Source organism: Metopolophium dirhodum, chromosome 9, assembly GCF_019925205.1.
Source record: "Metopolophium dirhodum isolate CAU chromosome 9, ASM1992520v1, whole genome shotgun sequence".
Taxonomy (NCBI): Eukaryota; Metazoa; Arthropoda; class Insecta; order Hemiptera; family Aphididae; genus Metopolophium; species Metopolophium dirhodum.
The window spans coordinates 21,982,273-22,006,500 of record NC_083568.1 but is presented as its reverse complement, the minus strand read 5'-3'; the positions used below and the strand labels follow the sequence as shown (position 1 = coordinate 22,006,500).

The 24,228-nt window shown below is 26.6% G+C and overlaps 1 protein-coding gene across 1 annotated transcript in view; it reads right to left on the bottom strand.

The window, feature by feature from the left end:
- LOC132951801 (octopamine receptor beta-2R-like) overlaps nt 1-23,762 on the bottom strand; it is a 182,779-nt gene extending 159,017 nt beyond the window's left edge. The window contains exons 1-2 of the mRNA XM_061023770.1: nt 23,224-23,762; nt 11,101-11,125 (exon numbers count right to left, since the gene is read on the bottom strand). The gene's annotated coding sequence lies outside the window, so the exon portion shown is untranslated. The remainder of the gene's footprint in view (nt 1-11,100; nt 11,126-23,223) is intronic.
- Between the last annotated feature and the right edge of the window lie 466 nt (nt 23,763-24,228).

Here is a 24,228-nt window from a genome sequence, read left to right as displayed (position 1 = left end):
CAAAATTTTTAAACACGCAGGTGTACTAATAGCAAAATTAACTTTATTTTTTCAAATGGCAACTACTATATTTTTTAATGGATTATGATAAAGCTTTTTTTTTGAAAATTTTGATAGTCAAATCATCAATTTTGGTTTGCTAGTTCATTAACAATGGTCCTCTAAAGTTAGGTTAGAGAGTAAGATCTGAATTAATACTTTTAATTAAAATAATTGGTATAAGTTTAATTTACAAGATCTAAATAATGTTTTCTTATAACTACCTTTTTTATATACTTAAGTAGTTTAATCGGTAATCCAATGGCACTAAAAAAAAAAAAAAACATTAACAAAATTGTTGGCAAACATAGTTCATTATTTGTATTTTAACATACAATCATCAAAATCAAAATCAATATTATTATTTTAATTTGTTACTATAGGTAATCGTAATGAATTACTTCACAGTTACTTTTCTTACAATATCATAAATTTGGATTCTTTATTAAGTGGCTAAAGTAATAATGGTAAATATGTAAATGGTATTCGATTGTTGACATTAATGTATTAGGTATGTATGGGGGTTAAAAAAAATTGAGTAATGAAAAAAGTGCAATGTTTTGTGGTGCTCTTCTCGTAGTGGGATAAACTTGAAATTTGAACCATATAGGTTATACTTATTGGTAGGCCTATATTGGTATAGGTATCGCATGCAATGTATGAATTTAGGAGTTGAAATTCATAGCCCTTCTTATTTTTTAGTTTTGAAAATTTAAAATTAAAATTTTATTTCGTACTTTTCCTGTCATAAATTCCTATCATACTTTTCTTACAATAGCATTAATTTGGATTCTTTATTAGGCAGCTAAGGACTAAGGTAATAGGTACCTAATGGTACTTGATTCTCGTTATAATAATATTAAAAATCTGTAATTACGTAGATTAAAAGTATGCCTAAGTTAGGTTACAAAATAGTTAGGTTACAAACCTATATTGAGATTGACTATTTATCTAAAAACCTTGCAAATAGTTTATTTTAAATCACGATTATTAAATAATTCTTAAAGAATTTCAACTGCTAAATTCATACTTTACATGAGGTACCTACCAATAAAGGGAACTTATGGTTCAAATTTCAAGTTATAAAAGTTAGTTATAAGAAAAAATTATTTAGATCTTGTAAATTAAACCTATACCAATTATTTTAATTAAAAGTATTAATGCAGATCTTACTCAACTTTAGAGGACTATAGTTAATAAACTAGCGAACCAAAATTGATGATTTGACTATAATAACTATAATAACTTCGATAACGTTTTGTGGGTGGAAACTAGAAGGCCCTTTTAGTTACTAATTCATATTTCACAGATGTCGAAGTAACGACCACCGTCCAAGGATGAATAAAAGTGTCATGAGGCATTGCCCGAAATGCATGTAAATACGGACAGGGAAATTCCCTGGAAAATTCCAGTTTCCCTGTAAACATATCCACTTGTGTTAGCGATTAATAATTATATTTTAGATAAATGCCTTATTCCTGTTCTTATAATATTATTTAACTATTCAATGATGGTATTAAAATGTGATTTTGGTTTTTTGTTTTACACATTAATGTCAAGTAAATATAACAATAAATGTAAGCAATGTGGCACATAGAAGGTAAAATATTTTCATATAGATAAATAACCTAAAAAAACGTGTCAGAAATTTTCCTTTGTTGTCTATTTTTTTTATTATTGTTATTATTTTTTTTTTTTTTGCTAACATCATACATTGGAAAATAAAAATCGTAAATTCCGTGTTAAAAATAGTAAGAACCTATATTATATTTCTTGAAAAAATAAAAATTACGTTCGAGGTTTTTGAAAAATTGTTGGCACAGGTTCAAAATGTCAAATACGTTCTGTAGACAAAATCGATATTGTTCTGCCCAGCTAAGGAAAAAAAATAAAAGTAAAAAACTTATACTTCATCTGACAACCCTATTGTTAAGATTTTCTAAAAAAAAATGTAACTCTTGATTTTTATTTTATTTTTATTATTTCTTTAATAATTCCTATAAATAATGTTTCTGTAAAGTTTCGACAATAATCGCTTTTGAAGTTTCCGTGTCGGTCCCTAGACAGTAACTCATCATTCCACCAACGGTTTCACCGATATTCCCATTAGACACCAACAATATAGATATATTTGGCTAATTACTTTTTAGTTTATTGCACTACCTTTACCCTACCTGATTCACAAAAAAAGTAAATAAATGTATATAATAATAAAGGTCACATTTAACCAAAACTTATAACAAATATTTTGTGCAAAAATATATATAAAATAATAATTAGTGATTATATTTTTTTTAACTATTCTAATAATAAGTTAGCCATACGAACTAACACATTCGAGGACATCCTAATACAATTTTTACTTCACGTTTAATGATACTGCCTAGTTATTAATTAAGTTCAATATTTTTAAATTCACTTTAATAAGAACGTGGAAAAATCAATAGGTACAATATCCTTCATATTTTTATGAAATAATAAACTATAGGAAATAGTTTTAAAAGATTTCAATGCCGAAAAAATAATTAATCAGACATTCTAGTCGCAATAACTATTTATGAATTCTATTGGTTAGAAATGCACCAAAAGTTATAACAGATAATCAAAGTTATTGGTGTTTTTTTTACATACTGTAGCATTAATTTAGAAATATGATAAATACATTTTGAATTTAAGTCTGAAGTATTATTATAATGACGGGTATTCCATACAACCATAATAATAATAAAAATATTTATATTTTACATATTAAAAATAAATAGGTATTTATAAATCTGCAACCTTACATAAAATACCTGAGTACAAACATTTATTTATGAAAAGTGTATATATAAACCACTTGTCGTCTTTTTGCCCGTCTTTTACATGCTTTTATGGCACATTATTGCAACACCCAACTCTCTCTCTCTCTCTCTCTCTCTCTCTCTCACACACACACTCTCTATTTATCTCTTACGATTCCCATTCAAAGTATTCCTTCCAATATATTAAGTATACATTTACTTCAAATTTTGTTTTGTTCTTCGCATAGGCCCCAAAGCAAATAGTACTATCAAAGATTATAATACATTAAATATAATATAACCATAGTATGTTGTTTTTCCTACAACTGTGTTTATAAAACCGTAAGATTATTTAAAAATTCAAAGCAAACTGAAACTAAGGATTATTTTTTTAAGAAAAAGGACATAATATGATACTGTAGTGACTGAGTGTAGGCACTTCAATCGTTTTGATAACATATGATACAAAAGTCAGTGTAGTAGAATAACTATTCATATTTTTGAAGTTATTTATTATTAAAATCATTCACTCGTCCTAAATTTATTATACGAAACATTTAATACGCATCGTATGTTAGAGTGTAACAATATGCATAGTAGTTGACCAATTTTTATCAAAAAATTTTAAATATATAATGAACTATTTGAGTTATTTCTATTTAAAAAAAAAAACAGTAAGATTCATGTAAGATACATCTATATTTTTTCATATAATCTGATATTTGAAGGAAATAGTAAATATGTATAAATGTTTGACGTGAAACTCTATTTAATATTCATAGCATATATTTAATAATAAAAAGATGTATGAATTAAATTCCATCCGTCACGAGAGACAAATCATCTGACAATCGTTTCTACAACAGAGGCACTTTCTTCACTACAATTAAATGCACTATATTTTTTTTTACTGCGTCTACATTCTAGTTTTGGGAGTAATAATATTATTTTTGGTTTCAAATAAATAAGCAATTGTGTCCAAAACTCAATATTATAATACGTAGGTAGGTAATAATCAATTTTGTAGTTTATTATGAATTACATGCAATACAATTACATTTGATGAATATCATTCAAAATATAAAAAATAAAATATTGTCAATAACACATTCGAATCAATCAAGTAACTGTGTATAGATGCGTAAGTAGTGTGTAAACTTCAAGATAGCGACAAATTATTAAGGTAAATTATTTTCCATAAAAAAAGTAAACCCACGTTATACATTTTACATAATATTATGTACTTACATCTTTAACAGTTATATTGGTTCTAATTTAAGTCAAATCACACAAATATGTACAATTTAAGCACGTTTTTGTAATTAAATAGGAAAATAAATTCACTATACACTTTCTTGTATACTATTGTACATCTATAATATAATACAATATACTATACATAGTTATTATCATAATATAAATAACCAATATACCATAATACCATATGTAGTTACGATATTGTAATTAATTATTATTATATGTTTTCTAAGTTAATTATTAATATCATTTCGCTTCGTCCTTAAAAAACTAGGTTCGCAACCCGCGTAGTAAGTTAATTTATAGATGACATAGAGTATAGATAGTCGTCGAATAATAATAAACTACTCGTATCATTCAATAAACTGAATGTCATACCCATGTTCTAGGAGAAATTAATTATTATAGACTTGAGTCTCCAAAAAACATTAAAATAAGCCACAGTTGATGAAAACGTTATATTCTCTAATATTATTATAATCGGTCTAAACTAACAAAAAATAATTTTATCCGTAAATTACGTGACCGATGGGCGAACGATTCATTATAAATAATAATATACCTTATACTAATTTATTTTATTGCCAATTTAGAAACAATCAGCTTATATATAGCACCGCGCATTTTGAAAACTGATAAGAGTCTATTTGCGATCTATACAGTATACATGTTTTGTATAATTGTATGATTGTTGTTTAATTTTACCGCAATAAGTTACCACACCATTTACTTTTCATTTCCAGGCATAGTTCTTCAGGCTAACACACATATAAATAAATGATTATGAGCAGCAAATGAATATTAATTTAGTGGTGTAAACAGTGGATTTATATACATTTTTGAAAAAAAGATTTATTAATTCGTGTTAAGAAAACCTGAGTATTTGATTATTAAGAAAAAATTATGACTTGATATTTAAAGTAACAAGTACTGACGTTCTATAATATAATTGTATATAAATACAGAATGTAAATATTTTCTATAAGATAAAAATAAAAAAATAAAATACTTATATAGGTATTATAGTTAAATAATTTTATTTTTAATTAGAATACGAATCAGTAACTATATACTTGATTATCTGTCCAATCTCTACTTCTTAGTCGTTTATATAAAATTATAATCACCATGCAAACTGAAACTCACTTATCGGTCGATATACTTTTATATTTTATAGTTTTACCTAATATTATTCAGTAAGTTTGTTAATTTTTACTGAGACTAGGTAATTGCTATGTTAAATAAAAAGTTATAAAAAACAACCAACATTTGTTTTTTTTTAATTTTTTAAGATAATTAATAACGTCTAATACATTTTTACAAATTGCAAACAATAAGTTAACTATTATTTTATTTTTATTTCTCTTAGCCGATTACAGTGCATAAATAAAGTTTATTTGCGATTAAAATCTTAAAGTGTATGTTAATTATTTACAATTTTTAAAATCGAGTTTTTGTATTTCGTGTATAACGAATTTCTCGTTATTAAAAACAAAATAAATAACTGGAAAACATTTTTTAATAGGTAGCTGTCACAAATGTTTAGTATACAATTTGTTGATGGAATAAAATATTTAATCTATTCTTTTATGTTTGAGATAGAAGATAAAATATTTAAAAATGTCTTGCTATAAAAAAAAGTATTCAAATGTATTAGTTTAACTATAATATTATTCGAAACACGAATTTAAAAATATACGAAAAAATATAAGTAATAATCATAATCTTATTCAAGAAGATTCTGTATTTTAATATATATATTATATATTTTTACTTTTTACTTTTTTTCAATAGATATTTTGATTCCTGATATGAATTGATTACATTTTACATTTAAGTTAAAATGCAAGTTTGTTATGTAAACAACTATACTTTGCCAATACTTATCAGTTTTTCACCCCGTTTACTTGTGTTGTATTACATATTTTAGAGATAAAAAAATAGATAATCTTATATTATACATACTACTTGTAAAACAATAAATTCTAATTATTTTCAGCATTTGTTTATTGTATTTTCCGATAACTCGAGAATAATATAAGCCTGCTGGTAGTGAAATAAATGGTATAGGATGATTTTTTTTTCGATTAAAGTAAGTGTTTTAAAATTCAATTGATAAAAATAACAACATTTTGAAATAAATGCACCTATGTAATATACTTATTATAGTTTTCGTTCCTGCGAACACCCTCGAGCCATTATTTTTGGTTTTCGAAAGTTAAACACATATCTATTTTAGATGTATTATTTGTACAATCAATTTTCGGCTCATGTTCACATTAAAACCAACTAGAAGTGTTCCACAGTATAGCTGTGTGGTTCACCGCCATCCATTGTCCGGACGGAGTGAGTAGTACTTCCGATTAAGTGTCTCGTTATATTACGAAGAAAAACGGTGCTCGAAAGTGTATGGCCACCAAACAACGTGAAATGGAATCACACACTACAATTACATTTCTCGGGGCACATGCACCAGACAATTCGTCGTCGCATCGTTGACTCTTATTGTTCAATCACTAAACTCTGGCTTTTCTTTTGGACAAATATCGAATATCACAATTTGAAGTTCCGTATGATATATAATATCGTTCAAACTATATCAATTGGCTCACTCAGTGTATAGTAAGACCAGTATATTTTAACGAGTCGGCGTCGAGAAAAAAAAGTAGTTGAACAAAGTTTTCGATGAAGTTCTATGCACACAAATGGCTTTATGGCGAGCAAGTTTAAAGTTGAATGGTTTTTCCAAACGTATTATTACGAATTGTTAGGTTGCCGTCACATAAACATAATATCATGGTACTATTGTATATTTTTCGGCTACTAATATACAAGTAGACATGAGAAAATATATTATAACGGAGAAAAAATCAAATCGGTGATCCCATTTAATTTAAATTCTTGTTTATGTGTGAATGACGTTTTCAGCTAGATCGCGGTTTATTTCCTCGGAATTTTTTGTCATACCTGCAGTTTCTTATCCATATTATATATTTATACACTATAGATAGGTATGACCGATTCAACAATATTACTACGGTCCATAAAAGATTTTATTTATATTTAGTTGTAATAATTTAAGTATGAAATAAGAATTTTAAGAATTTTTTACCGTCAATAATTATTATTAAGTTCAAAAACATTATTATCGACAATTTCACAAAACTGTTCTCCATAATAAATATTGCGATACTTTGTTACTGCTAAGTGTGTTATAATGACGACTGTTCGAATAGAAAGACACGTTCTTATATTATTATCTAGTGATACGTTTTAGTATCTTAAGATCATTCCTCGAACAATGCAAATCTCCTTGAAGTACTGTTTTAACTTGCAAACCATAAAACAAAATAATCAAACCTAATACTATTCTAGAGATGTACGTATAAATCGATGCAAATATACTTTATTGAATAATGCATTTTCATTTTGATAATTGAGTATTAATTCGGGTCATGTTCGGGTGAAATGTGTTTCTAAGTCAACGGCTTTAATAGGTTTGCGGCCACTAAGGCATAATTCAACACTGGATTATTACAACCAAAGACGCTTCGCCGTGGAATGGTGACAGTCCGTTTAATCTCGCCATTATTATGGTCTGTCAAATAACTCTATAAAATATGACGTTCCATATATTAGAGCTTGTTTTAAAAATTATGTTTTATTTATTTCATTTATGACTTATTTCTGCGCATTTAACTATCTATAAAATAGAAACACATGTGCATTTTTCATTTCTCAAATGGATACTCACGATGTCCAATACCCACACATCATATAATATCTTGAAACTCTATAAATTGAAATACACATAATTTATGAAGTTGAATAAAATGTAATAGTAATATAGCAATGATGTGAAATTGATGGAAAATGTCCTATCATGTATGTGCCAGAGTTAGTTTATTATAAGTTAAATGATCAGTCGAAAATGTTCTCAATGTTCTCAAATCATCCGGTATTTACTCTGTAAAAATATTTTGAAAACTCTGATATCCCTAAATAACCCTGACTATTTCCATTTGTATCCTTTATTGTTGTCAGCGACCCAATTGTTTCTTAACTTTGTTGCATTATAAGTCGCCTTAAATCTACATATCAACACTTTCCCAAGATTAATTATCTTTGGTTACAAAAATCTTACTAAAGTTGAAAGATGTATTTGCGTATTTTTTTTTTATTTCAACTTTAGAACATTCAAAAAACCTGTATTCGTTTACATATTATATTGTTGAAATCACTCGACAAAGGTTTCACTTAAATAAGCACATTTATATTCAAATATCTATAGTATAAAAGTAAAGTGAATCAGAAAAAACTACGAAATGAGTTCACGCTAAAAATAGTTGGTGATGAAATCTTTATTTTCAATTTCAAATACAATTTGAGGTTTTCAAGTAACAAAAATTCATTTCACGAGTATTTTTTTTTTTTATTTCATTTATTGTATCAAATTTTTAATAATAATTAAATAAACATTAAAGTCTAGTACTTAATTTTTTATTGAAGAATGTAAACACATATTATTTGTCTAGTGTTCATATACTTTAGTTTAATTTTAATATATTTTCTATCTTTTGCATAGCCATAATAGTAAATTATAATGTGAAGCTAAAAAATAATTTAATTAAAGCAGGTGGATCGAAAATGATTTATACCAACTACTTTATCACACCAGCTTAATCTCAATGTTAGTACGTCAAAAGTTGACTTTAACCAAATAACAAGAATGTATGGTATTAACTAGTGAAGAATAAAATAATATGTATACATAATAATAGTACTGAGTTACACTGTTACACTGTTATCATAATAATATTATTTTTTATTATTATTGATCATTATAAATGAAAATAAACAATAATATATTAATAGTAACACATAATGTACGATGACTGAAAATAATATAATTAAATAATAATTATTTTATTTTATACGTTTTCTCAAGATAAATCTATATATTTTTTAAATTGATTAAATTAATTTGGTAGTTAAATAAAATAATACTATTTGTATGTATTATATTAAAGGACTACAACCATTTGTTGTTTTGGTAACCTTCATCATTATGGATAGATAAAAGCATATAAGGAAGGTGCATTACCATCAAAAAGGGATGGGTGGAAAGCGGTTCCCAAGTACGTGGCCCTTTTAATAGCATTTGTGATAGGGGTGGCACTACCTGGCTTATACTGTTTAAACCCTACGATAGATGAACAGAGAGCGGAGGTAATAAAGATGAATTGTGCGTTACAAAACGTTGCATGGTGATGGCAGGGAAAGTGGACAATGATAGAAAGAGACTCGTTGGTATACCACACGCGGTAACGTGTCCCTGGCGTGCCGTTGTACTCGTACATGAATGCCAAGAATGTTAAATACCCCTCCTACCATACCAAACCCTTCTGCCGAAATGGGCTGTCAAGGGAATATAAAATTTAAAACAATTCCCATTATGACAATCAAAATGCAATTGATTATAGATTATTAATTTTAAAAACTAAAAATGTAATACGACGAATTTCAAAACAATATAAAATAATGCAATCATCTTAATTATTATTTCTATACTGCTCTAGTCTCAAGTCTCAAATCTCTAGTCTATATTATATTTAATCTTTTTGAAATATGATTGATATGATTAATGATTATCTATAAGTATACCTATTGTTGGTTGTAGTTTAAATATATATATATTTATTTGCTGTTCAGTAATTAAATGTAGGTACTACTCCACACATATTTTTTTATTAATAAGAATCAAAACAAATCTAGAATGAGGGATAGTCGATGAGTTTTTTTAATATTTCAGCAATTAATTATAACACAAAAACGCACTTTAAAATGGTTATGATATTATAATAAATAATATATTTTCACGTTAAACGTAAATCTTCTTTATTTATATTTTTAAACGTTCATATCGTCAAACATTAACGTTCTATACAATTTAAAATGTATAACGTATTGGTTTTATACATTTACATAGAGTTGATAGGTAATATAATAAAATTATATAAAATAAAAATTATTAATATTAACTATTATATTATTTCATCAGGTAGGTGAAATTATTAATTATACACTAGGAACATCGAGTGGATATTTCCAACGTTATACGGCTCATATTATTAAAACAATAATCGATTATAAATATTAATATACTAAACACTTATGCATTTATCACAATATATTTATTCGTAGGTAGCTTGTTGTTACAGAAACTAAATAATATAATAATTATTGTTGTTCAAAATAATGTATAGTTGTTTCAAGAATATATAGGTCATTGGGTAACCCGTATTAGACGTTGTTACTTGTTATTAAAGTTTTCTATTCGTGAATTCATTTTGGACCTATCGTATTTTTGTGTTACTCATAACGTATATAAGGGGTTATACACTACCCCCAATATTGGTGTATAGGTACCTAAATTATACCTCAGACTCTGCGTATTTATTGCGTATGTATTACGTGTCCAATAACTTAATTAAAGTAGTTATGCAGTTATATAATCTGGTATAAATTAAAAAAATTAGTATTCTGCAAAAGCTTAGGAGAAATAATAATACACCTAAGTACTTAATTATGTTTATAATACCCAAGAAAAATGTATCATCTTTTCGTTTTAAGTATTGTAGTTCTCAAAGAAATGTTATACCTTTGTGTTTGCACCTCAAAGTGTTTCTATAATAGAAGGTTGAGAATTGCATGTTTCGTGAAATCTTGTACAAAGGAAACGTGTTAAATTAATTCGATAATTATATTCATAGTTACAAGATGAGCTATTCTTCTATCAATTATTTACATTTCTTTATTGCCAACATATTGTGATCAAACTTTCAATACAATGTCAACCCTAACTTATAATTTTTTTTCACAATTTATTGTTTTGGATATTTAGATTTTTATACAACGCGTCTATAATTTTTAAGTACCTATATATTATATAAATATATAGGTACTTTGCTACTAAACTATAATATCTAACAAACATGCATAATATAATACAAAGTATTACCTGTATTTCTTAATTGACTGAATATCTGAAATATAAATAAATAAATAATTAATACAAAAATACAAACATACAAACATAATTAATTATGATCTAAAGATTGAATATATTATAATATATAAATAAATTAAACTACATTATTATTGTAGCGATCATGATTTAATAACTTTATTTCCCAAACTTGATATCCCTGTTTAATTAGAATTATCAACCCATATTATTGAAAATGTTCACATTTAATTTCATTGATATAATTATATGTAATATAAATTGTATGTACCTATGTAATGTATGATGCATACAAAAATACCAAAAAATACTATACTAAACTGGAAAAAAATAGTAAGATAAACAAGGGTGAGAACGTTTTTCATTTTGTTAAATTTAAGAATTCAAATTATGTGTTGTGTTATAAAATCATAAAATTGTAGTGGGTAAAGTTAAACACACAATATTTAATTAATCTTAAGTGTGATATAAAAACAATAATTAAATTTTACTTGAAATTATATTTACCTAAGTTAATGAAGTAATTAAAACTACTTATAGCAGTTATACTAGTCAGAGAGTGAATCTAAAACTTTTGTCGCTTCGGTCATTTTCATTGTACATTTATATTCAGAGAATAGCAAAAGGATAATGCAAGTATATAGTTTTACAGTCATATTTTCAATTACGAATTTTTTGGGTACTAAAAAAGTGTCCAAATATTTCATACAAAAATGTTTTATATTGAAATTGAATATGCATTGTACTTTAGTATCGATTATAATAATTTGAGCAAATCATAAAAACTGAAACTACTGCCGTGCTCCGTTCACTGCATAAATAGTGTTTAATACTATGGTGGTTAGTACAAAAAGTAGGGTTATAGTATACCTAGTATGTTTTGTTATTAAAGTTGAAAGCAATAATAAATCATCGCGTTTTAAAAACCTCTCTGACCGAAGTTTGATCGGTTAAAACCACAATGCTGACATTTTTAAAAAAAATAACTCGGTAGTTATCTATCGATATTTTTTCTTATACTTTAAGACTGCACTACTTTTTTTTATAAAATTAGGAAACTACCTTTTATATAAATAAAATTCTTTGATATTTTATGGTTGTATTGCGAAATTATTGAGCGGTTAGCCAACACTCAAAAGTGTTTATAGAAAAAGATAAAAATAATAAGACAAAACACTAATAGGCTACAAATTACAAGGATTACATTAAAGTGCATATTAGACGTATTAGTACATTAATAAATTCACAATGAATGCTAATATTACTAAGAAAAAAATGACATTTATTCACTATATTATTATAAAAAATAGTCTTCAAATGTTTAAATATTTAAGTTAAAATAAAACTTATAAAAATAAAATCAAAATAATACTAAAAATTATGTATGTGAATAAATTTTTTTTTTTTTTTGGGGGGGGGGGGGAGGTCACGTTTAAGATTATTAAAAACTACGAATTTTGATGCAGTCAAAATAAATGATTTAATAATTTCTTACATTTATTGAGTAAACATGACATAATATATTTATAATAAGTAAAACAATGAAAAACAATATTTGTCTGTAAAAATGTAGAACCTAGGTAGCTATCTACATATGTCGTACTGATAGCTATAATTTCACTTGATTACGAAACCCATCAGTAGGTACCTCAAATTTCACCTAGGGATTAGTAAAAAAAAAATATCCCTTTCAGAAATTTTAAACTTAGGAAATTTTGAACATCAAAGCACTCTTAACTTGCAATTTATATGTGGAAAACCTTTTATACATGTCCAATCTAATCCTACACTGAAGGACCTACAGTCTCACAAAATACTATACCTAGTGGACCGTTCCCATTTTCAAAGTTATAACAATGAAGGGTTTTTTAATTCTGTTGAATTAGGTTCTTTTAGCAAATTTTGACCTTTGAAAACCCTAGGGGGTCTGTTATCCCGTGGTTTTTAAACTTTTTGATTATGGTAAAGAAAAATGGTCAGTCATCATTACTCGGAAAAATGCACAGTAACGCAGTAAACTGTAAACTCATTGAGATATTTAATACTATTATGGACTGGCGTCCGCTATCTAATTAATAATAATAATAATAATAATAATAATAGAGTTCATATTAAAAGACGTGATCTTACAGAGCAAGCCATAACACCTTTGTGGCGGTCACACTATACAATTATTATTTTGGATTTAGAATAATTTTGATCAATAATATTTTTTTGTACTTAGCAAATAAAAGAGTCAAATTGATTTTTTCTAAACACTTGGAATTATTTACTAAATCCCAATATTCTAACACATTATAGCACATTAACTGTTTAATATACGTGTTTGTTATGACCATTTTTTAACAATTTTGATAAATATGCAGATTAAGAAAATTAATTACAAAATACATCTCATCCTATCCTATTAACGTTAACTGTACACGGGAGAAGACTACAATACATATAATAACATTATACCTATATATTCTAACAATAAAAATGACTTAATATAACCAATTTTTTGATTGCCTAAACATCATTAACAATATTGTATATTTAATATTCAATACCTACATTATATTAATGTCAATGATAAAAACAAATAGGTAGGTAATAATAATACATTTTATTTTTTAAATTAAAATTTCATTTTAACTTTGATACTATTATTATTATGATTAAAAATTATAAACATTATAATAACATTTTAAGATATTACGAGTACTATACAAACATAATAATAATAGGTACCTATATGTATATTAATCACCGTAATTCCTCAGTTGCGATATCATACGGAAAAAAAGGTATCTATATATTAAACTTCATTACACACCTAAGCAGTAAGATTTAAAGAAAAATATTAAAACAATATTAGCCAAGCTTATAATTATTTATACAAGCAGTGCTTCAACCCTATGGAACACAAACAAATATCTTCTTTAAAAGATTTTTTTAAAAAGATATTTGATCGACAAGCAACGACCAATCTCCACTCGATAAAAAAGTCTGACTAGTGATTACCTATATTTATTTTACACACGTGTACACGTCATGTGCACATCAACCTAAATTTAATAAATCTTTATTTTTTTTACTTTCATACTAAGTTCCTATTAAAAATTATTTTCGTATATTATAATATATAATATTTTTCTGTACATATTATTATAAGTTATAATGTATTAATGTAAATCAAATTGGTATTCAGGGATATTTATTATTTTTTCTTCCTTAAAATGTTAAGATCAAAAGATCAAAACCATAGTGATTTTAATGCCTTAGTGAACCCAATCATACCATGAAATAAAACATCCACACAGAACATAATATAAATTACATTTTACAGTTTATTTAAACCTTTAAATCAATAAAATGGTATATTTTTTATTCATAATATTAAAAAACCATTATGTCAGCAAACCTAATCCAATTTCTCTCAACATTATAAGATTACATTTATATTTACACCGGACTTACACTTAAGATAAGACTGAAAGATGAAAAAATAAATAAATACCAGCAATAATTAAAGCAAAAGGAGATTATGAATTATATGCTGAAGTTTTACATTAACTAATAGTCGTCACTCGTCAATAACGTTTAATTCATTTTTTTATATTCTATAATTTTTAAATATTTATAAATTTGGTTGGAAATAGCTGATATCATTGGTATATTTTTTAAAGTAGTATTCTTTCCAATTGTCCTCTTTATGGATCTTAATTTTTTGTTCGGCTTAAAATAAATCAGAACTGGACCTTTTCGGTCAACATACTGGATTTGAACAAGAATCGTATATACAAGATGAATACTATATAAATACCTATCATGATTATTAATTATTTATTTCTTATTGTTATCTATGTCTGTTTCAGTCTTAGATAATACATACTGGATAGAACTATGATTTAAAATCTTGAAGCCAATTTGGTCGGCCCGTTCGGTCCTGGCATCACCACTGAGCATGCGCAAAACCACTGCATATGCACAAAACATTATCACAATAAATTATGTTACCCCATCCCACGCTATGTTTTTCATTCCTGACGCATGCGCAATACATTTATCGGGGCCAAATGGGCCGACCAAATCGGCTTCAAGCGCGGACTACGCGTGATATACGCATAGCTCTATCCAGTATAATATATAATCTAAGGTTTCAGTATTGACTAACTTAAAACGTATCAACTGCCACGTGTTCCAAAATTATTGCCAAATATGACAGTTCAAAATGAATGACTCATAATCCATTATAACTAACTCTGTAAATAATCAATCATGTAAAAAATGCTTGTGATTTTAAATCAAAAAAACATTTATTCTCACTCGTCTTATTCATTCATCTATATAGTGTAAATTACACATAATAAGATATATGTTGCAACAGAAACTTCATATGCTCGTAAAATAATACCAAAATGTATTAAAATTTACCTGTTACCCTTTGGCTTCTGATAAGGTAACACAATATGAACCAACTTGTAAAAACTTATGTGTAGCGCTCCAAACGGTAATATTATACCTAAGAATATAGAATATACATACATGCATGCTGTTATTTTTTACAATTGTTTTCAATAATCATTTCATAAATACATTTGAAAGCTTTTTATCACAGAGCGATGGTTATCCGGTATTATATTATCTTAAGTCATGCATGATACTAATGCAAACCTCAGTATTTGAAATAAATAAACAATAAATACTGTTTGGTTCAAACTTGTATTTTATTGATATCAATTTATACCTAAATTCTAAAAATGTATTTGTCTTACGGTTTTATAAAATATATTGTAAGAATAATATGATGGAGAAATAATAATGAACTAATAACGGCGCATAGTGTAGGCAAGACACTGGCAGCATAATTTCAACCAGGGAACTCACTTTACTGAATAGTAGTTTTCGAGAGTACTTAGGAATTGAGTAGGTCACATTAGTCTGCAATAGAAGTGTTTAATTTTAATTCAACGATAAGTTATTATATATGAAAAACGATTATCTGGGAAGACAGTGCATGCATTATATTATTTTTTATGTGTTGATATATCTAAGACTACCTAGTTTAAAATATAATATATTTATATGTATTTCTATAGTTAATGCGGTATGTTTAACTAATTTCTTAAAAAATTTTCGTGTATTATATTATTAATTATCATGCCTAATGTTATATCATATTATTATATTTTTGTTGTTAAAAGTTAATACCGACGTACGTTGAATGCTTGGAATAACTTCGGAGTACATAAATAATATAAAAATCATCTAAAAATTTTGAAAATATTATTGTGCATAGAAAATAATAATATAATACGTGATGGACGATGGTGGTATGCTTAAATATTCTACGATTAATATTTTTTGAATTTCAACAAAATAACTAAAATTGTTAGATGAAAAGTCATTATTTTTTTGTTTAAACATTCAATATTAATTATTCCATATTTTGAAATATTGCTATAAAAATTTATTGGTATAAGATAAACGTATAAAGAACCTAGTATTAAATTTTCGAATTTGTAGACTGATAAACATATGTTTATCAAAATGCAAAAAACATTGAAAATTTGAATAGTTTATTTAAACTAAATAAAACGATATTGAAACTGATATAGGTACATAATATAATATTTGAATACACTCAAATGCTAATATTAATATTTGATAAGAAATTCAAGTCTATGGTAGTTCCTTTATAAATTATATCAAAATTAAATTATTCTAAAACTGGAGTAAGTAGCACAAATATATTCTCATTTTTTTTTTTATTTTTGTTGGATAATCAGTATATTACAATAATTAGGTACAAACATTTACTTACATGATATTATATCAAAATGTTTAATATTAATATTGATTTTTTGATTTATATCTATAGGAGGTTTTTTTTTTAAATTTTTTTTGTTATAGGTACTTATATTAGTATTAATGTTGCATTTATACCCGAAGTGCACGAAGAATATGATATAGTATTCACCTTTCAGACAGACGAGATGTATGGTTGTAAATTATTTAAACGTTTTTAACTATCATTAATGTTATCTTAGCTTACTAACATTAAAATAATAATTATACAGTGTACTCTCGGTAACTCGAAGCTCAAGAGGGCAAAAATAGTTTGACTTATTAAAAATTTCGAGTTATCACAATCTTAATGTTTGATTGTTATTTGAAGGAGAATTTTATTTGTTTGAGATGTCGAGAATTTCAAGTTATCGAGGTTCGAGTTACCGAGAGTACATTGTATATTCAATATATTTTGATCGTGTGAAACTATGTCATACGAGTATGGTAGGTAGGTACTAGTTACACGAGTAGGTATATTATTTTTATCACTACCTAAAATAGTATAAAGTGTTGTAAGTTATAATAATATTATAACTACATGTAACATAATATAGACAATATACATAATATATTATATTTTATTTGTCACCCACACAAATATTATATAACTCAAGTATTATCATTTAATAGTACTCTTATGTGTATTACAATAGGTACCTAATATCAAAATTCTACCGAGTACAAAATAATACAATATACTCATGCCCACCCGGGATAATTAAACACGCGTGAGTTTTTTAACTGTAAGTAAACTATTGGTTGAATATTAAAACCATACTTCGTCGATATGATATAGGTATTGTCTATTTCATAGTCATAATTAGCACAATATGAATATAAGATATCCAACTGTAGTTATGACACTCGTCTATAAAAATCGTGGCTAGTGGTCATTGTCTAATAATAACAATATTAAACTATAGGTAGGTTAGGTAATGTCAATTAAATATAAAATAGTAAGTGACTCATTTGTATTCACACAAATAAATATACATAAATATTCAACAGTATTAGTAAGTGTCTGAACTCATAAAAAGGAGTATATAACAATGCTAGGATGATACTATGATGATTAAAATTTACCAAATTATTGGGAAATATTTAACTTATTTTTAGACTTTTGGAGAAATTATAAATTTTAAATAATTTAATTATTTTATGAAATTAAATCTTTATTATAATATAACTATAATGAACAGTGTTGATTAAAAAATACTAAAGAGTGTTAGTATTACCTAGATTATATTAATGTGATAGATATTTTTTTTAAACATTTTAGACATACGTATTATAAATAGATTGTTTTTAGAAGCGGGACTAGTGCTCATTATCAAGTTTCAGTATACTGTCCGCTTTTTATATATATTACATAATACAATATTATGCATTTATAATAACAACACGATTCTATTTTATTATCCGATTATCTTATATAATATAATGTATATAGTTAATTAGAAATTGAGTTAAATTAATATTTTTAATCATTGAAAAATAGAGAAATTTAAAGCGAACCCATTTTGAATTAATACAATTTATTATAACTATAATAAATCAGATTGTACATATACTTGTCTAGGATAAATGAATATTATAATAAAAAAACATGTTATAGCCATAACAATTATTAAATCAAAAAATATTATGACTATAGCGAGAAAATAATATAATCACAACTCAATATTTACTTAATGTATGACTGTATGAGGAAAGGAATAACAATTTATTAATAAATACATTTTCAAATATTTTATCATAATAATATGTATCCTGCATAAGATAACTTGAAAAAAAACCTAAAAGATGTAGGTATCCGTATAAATAATAAATATAAAAAAAAAAAAATTAACTCCCAAAAAAACCGGTAAAATGATTAACTTTTTGTCACACGAATTAATTGCTTTGACCACTCATACTGCGCCAAATATATACATTTAACAGAATCTAAAAATAATGTTTATAAATAACAAGGTCAACTTGATTAGTGATTTCGTGCGTAAAAATTTAGCATTTGCTTGATAAATAAAATTACGATTGACCAAGATTAAAAATCATAACGTACACATTTAAGTTCTACAATCGTACAATATTTTCTAATAATATTTCTATGCTGTTAATGATTAGGAAAGGTACACTGTTTTAAAGCACTTCTTAAAACATATGAATACGTGCTTTAATATTATGATCTTGAATTTTTAAAAAAAATTACCAACAAATATTTATCTAGACAACGATAAAATAACAAATATCATCTGATGATTTAGTATTTACAAAATTACTGAAAAAAAAGATAAATTTATAAATTTATTAAGTTAGGTATCTAACATATCTAACATATCTACATCATATAAAATATTTGTTCGATATAATATATAGTTACGGCAAATGACAAAGTACGATGAAAATATATCAAATAAGATTGAAAAAGTCTAGTAAAAAATAAAATAAGTAGGTAGGTATAATAACTATTTAAAAATTTGTTACAACAAATACGCGAATGACTGAGTGACAATAACAATAAAAACAAAATTATATTCTTGTACCATAAACAAAAAACACAAATTTTCCTTGAATAATAATTTGAAATAGGTAAATTCATCATAATTTATATTTAATGCAACTCTATTATAGGTACCTACATTATATTATACAATATACATATTATTGTATTTCAATAGTCATTAAATTAATATTTAATAACTATATACTATTAAAAATTAATTTTATGTAATATTTTTTACTCAAACTAAATAATACTTTGTTAATTTAATTAGTTAAATATTATAATTATTAAAAGTTCATAGGTATCAGAGATATTGATGACGTATAAGTAACCTATAATATTTATAATGTATATTATATAGGTAACCTATTACATGCATAAACTAATCACTAATGTAAATAAGTACAATATAGTATAATTTAAAAAAAAACTTTTTAAGAGAAGTTTTTAAAAAAAACATGTTTCTGTGTAATTCAGAGTTTTGTTAACTTCTATAAGACCTGGTTCAAGGGTATCATTGATTTATGTAGTATGTTAAGAACTTCTTGTCATCAGTATTCAGGTTAACTTTGATATTGGCTGATATAACTAGAATTTATGGTAAAATTGTTATTTTTTTTCAAAGTATTACTAACAACAAAAAATGTGTACACATTCATCGGTATCAAAAGCTTAATTTAAAAATAATTATACATTTGTCCACGTGTTATAACTTCAAAGTAATATTTGTTTAATGTTTCATTTGATATATATATGTATAACTATACTTTAAATGAAAAATAATATATAATTTAGAAAAATATATATTATTATAGAAAAAGTTAAATACATTTTATAGGTAATAGCGCAGAATGAATTATGAATCATCAACAACATGGTTGTATCTATATGTGGTAAATATAACAGCTACTTTAAAACCGTGTGAAATCATTTTAATACACATAATAATATATAAGTATCTACACAAAAAATAGTTAAGATATTGACGCCTATAATATAAGTATATTATATCATAATATTATATAATATGAAATAAACTTACATTAATAAAAAAATACAAATTGTATAAGTATTTTTTACTTTTAATTTTTATGACAAATGTATGCCACGTGAAGACATAAAATTTGTTTTAGGTACGTATCAACAGTTAAATTGTTAATAATTTCTTGACACTCAATTATTTTCAGTTAACGATGTTGACATATTTCATTTTAAACAGTTAAATTATCTACTAATTTTAAAATGTTACGACTTTTTATATTTTTAATAGTGTACTAGAAAAGTACTTACAAACCTTAAAATGTTTGAAACTCAAAATCAAAGAGTATTAGATTAGACACGAACTCGTTGAATTATCTATAAGTAGTGTATGCAGACTATGAACATAAGAAATAAAATAGTTAATTATATGGGTATAGGTATCCAACTATAAAATGAAACGGTCAAAATTGTATCATAAAATACTGTAGTCGGAAGATTATAATTAAACAACAAACTGAACCTTCCTTTGAGTTCAAACTATACATTGGTTTTTGAGATCAACAATAGATAATCAAATTGAAAAATATTTTATAATATTGTTGTGATTTGCTGTGTAGAAACTCTGACTAAAACGTATAAGGTTAAAGATTATTATTTTCATATTAACCACGCATATTACAATATGCGTTAGTCGTTACTTATATTACTAAATACTGTTTGTTAATTGAGTAATTATAATTAATTATAAGTCTTCATTTATTATTTATGTCCCGATTACAAATACTATTAATTAATTAAATGCTATTATAGTTTAAAATTAATAGCATAATCGTAACATAAGAACATTTAAATAATTAATCAAAAGCTTATTAGGTATTAAACTACATCATTCATATCACTAACATATATTGTCAATTAATTCAATACTTATTTTTTTTTTTTTTTATAAGTACCTATTGCAATTTCATTGTGCTTATTTTTACTTTGGTAGTTTTATGGTTTTGTTATTAAACATTATAAATTATGCTACAATAATAATATTGTCATATCACGTAACTAAATAATGTCTATAATTTATAGCATAATTGATGTATTAGTAGCAATTAGATTAAATACCCACTTTCTTAAAACGTTATCAGATATCATAAATTACTAGCTGATATAAATATTTCATAAATACTAATTGTTTATAACTAATTTTAGGTACCTACACGATATAGGTACTTATAATTATGTTAAGTATAATATTATACAAGTAAGTACCTATAAATTTCACTGAAAACATTTTTTTGTACTGTAGTAGTGACTTTTATCTCCAAGAAAAAAAGTGTTTGGCCAATACAGAATTCGAAATAAAAATATAATAATATTATAATGTTCTTAAGAATGAGATAACTAAATTTCAGTCGAACCAGTCAAACCAGCGTAAAATTACTTACAAAACAAAACAAAATATTTTTATTTATAAAAATCGACTTATTCCCTTTTACTCGCGCACCGTCCATAATATTTACGTTGGACATAAATAATTGCGAGTATCATCCGATATCTGTATCACATGAGTTGAAAAACGTTCTATGTATCGGAATTTCAAATAAAATATGGTAAACATAATGATGACACTACGGGTGGTGTCTAACACTACAACCGCAGCAGTAAAAATAGTCTTGCTAACTACAAAGACCAGGGGAACCGCGTAGCACGTACGATATAGGTATAACTTTGGACGTGCGGCGTATATAATAGTTAACTTAATATTATTGTGTTCCATTAAACGAGATACCTACAACTGCACACCGACTGTTATATATTATACACATGCGATCGTTGCGATCTGCGTAGAGCTACACCGGCCGAATACGCTGTCACGGACAATGGACGAGGAATAAAAACGCACACACGCGCACACGGGAATCCAGCACGGAAGTAACCCATCACCTAACGTCAATTACCACCGAGTGAACTCCACCAGTGTTTCTCATTTTATTTTTTTGTTATTTTCGGACACTCGTCTAGCTGGTCGGTTTTGTCAACGTTTTTTTTTTTTTTCCAGAGTAATATTATTACGACAATACGATATGATAATGTTATAATATTATAATACTCATCAGGACGCGGTGAATTACTTATTTTTCAATTATTATTACGATTGGTGTATCGTAGTCGTAGTGTGTCGCAAACGTCGTAACACATCGTGCACGGAAATTTCGTCTAAACGTCAACGCCGCGACACTCGTCGGAGGTGCATATAATAATATACGAACTCGTGCCGTATTAAATCGGTAAACATCATATTATTATTATTATTATTTTAAGAAAATTCTTCGAAAATGATTACAACCAACTCTTCGGTTCCCGGTACTCGCGCGGGCATAATATTATGTAAGTCGTCGCACGTTCTCGGCCAATTTTGAACGTTGTTTACTATATAATAATATTGAAATTTAAAATAATAAACGGTAATATTAGCTGTAGATACTCCGCGAGGTCTGACGGGCGATGTTTCATTTCATAATATAAACCGTTCGGAGTTTTATTTCACATTCGATTTTTTAATTATCATGGGCACCAACGCACGACGCGTTTTAATATCTATTTATAATAGGTCGTGCCTATTAGTATATTATTATTATACATTTTATAATATATTATACGCGATAGAAAAAAAGAGTCGTCTCATAGGTACATTATTTTGTAATACATTTAGTGCCTTATTCCTTCTGGTACCACCTGCCTACCATATTATAATATTGGATGTTAACGTGTATCTAATAACCAGGTAAGTAGGTACCACCTACCTATTAACTGCGTTCGGGTTCTCGCCTGACTACCGGTGGCGGTGGTGGCGGCTTCGGCGGTTTGGTTCTATGGAAAACCCGTCGAGTATAATTATAATATTACAAACCGTTTGAAACTTTTTTTTTGAAAAATAAACAAACTCGACACGGCTATGAAATCGAAAATATTAAAACACGCGCACACACACAACCGACTCTGGCAATCGCAGAACGCCAAAAAAATTTATAATATTCCGAATCGCACTCGGACACCGCTGTGGATAGCGCACGGTGTATTTCATTCACGACGGCGCGTAAACCCGACGACACTGCCCCGACGGAAATCGAAGAAAATATTAAATCAAAAAATTAAATAAACAAACAAATAATTGAAAATAATAACAACGAGGACAACGACAACAACGACGATACTATTACAACCGGTGGAGGGATTTTTTTTATTCGAACAAAATCGCGCGAAATATCTCTCGTCGTCGTCCGTCGGCGCGAACGGTTGACGCGGTCGCAGGACTACGCGGGTCGGCGGCGCGCTTGGAGGGTAATCCGGAACTACTGCGCTACCGTGCGCGGCGGCGGCCGCCGCTCCGGTGCTTGGGCAACTTTGGCGCGGCCGTCGTACAGTGATCGCGAGCGCCGCAATAAAATATTACCGTAGGCCAACGCGCGCGCGATTTTACGACTAGTAATATTATTATTATTGTTTTTATTGTTATTTTCATTGTCATTATCATTGTTATTATTATTGTTATTAGTATTGCGTGACACGCTCGTCGCCGTACCTGCGATTTTTAATATTTAATTTAAATATCAATTATTTTTTCATAATATTATTTTACGTATAATATATTATGTTCATCCGAATGCATTTAAATAGTACCAATAGTACCCAGGTAATTCAGCTGACATAACGCGTATTTCCCAACACGCACTGCGATGTTATATTTTATATAATTATATATTATTAATATTATATTCTGAGCGTGTTTTCTCGCTCCACCTTACCGC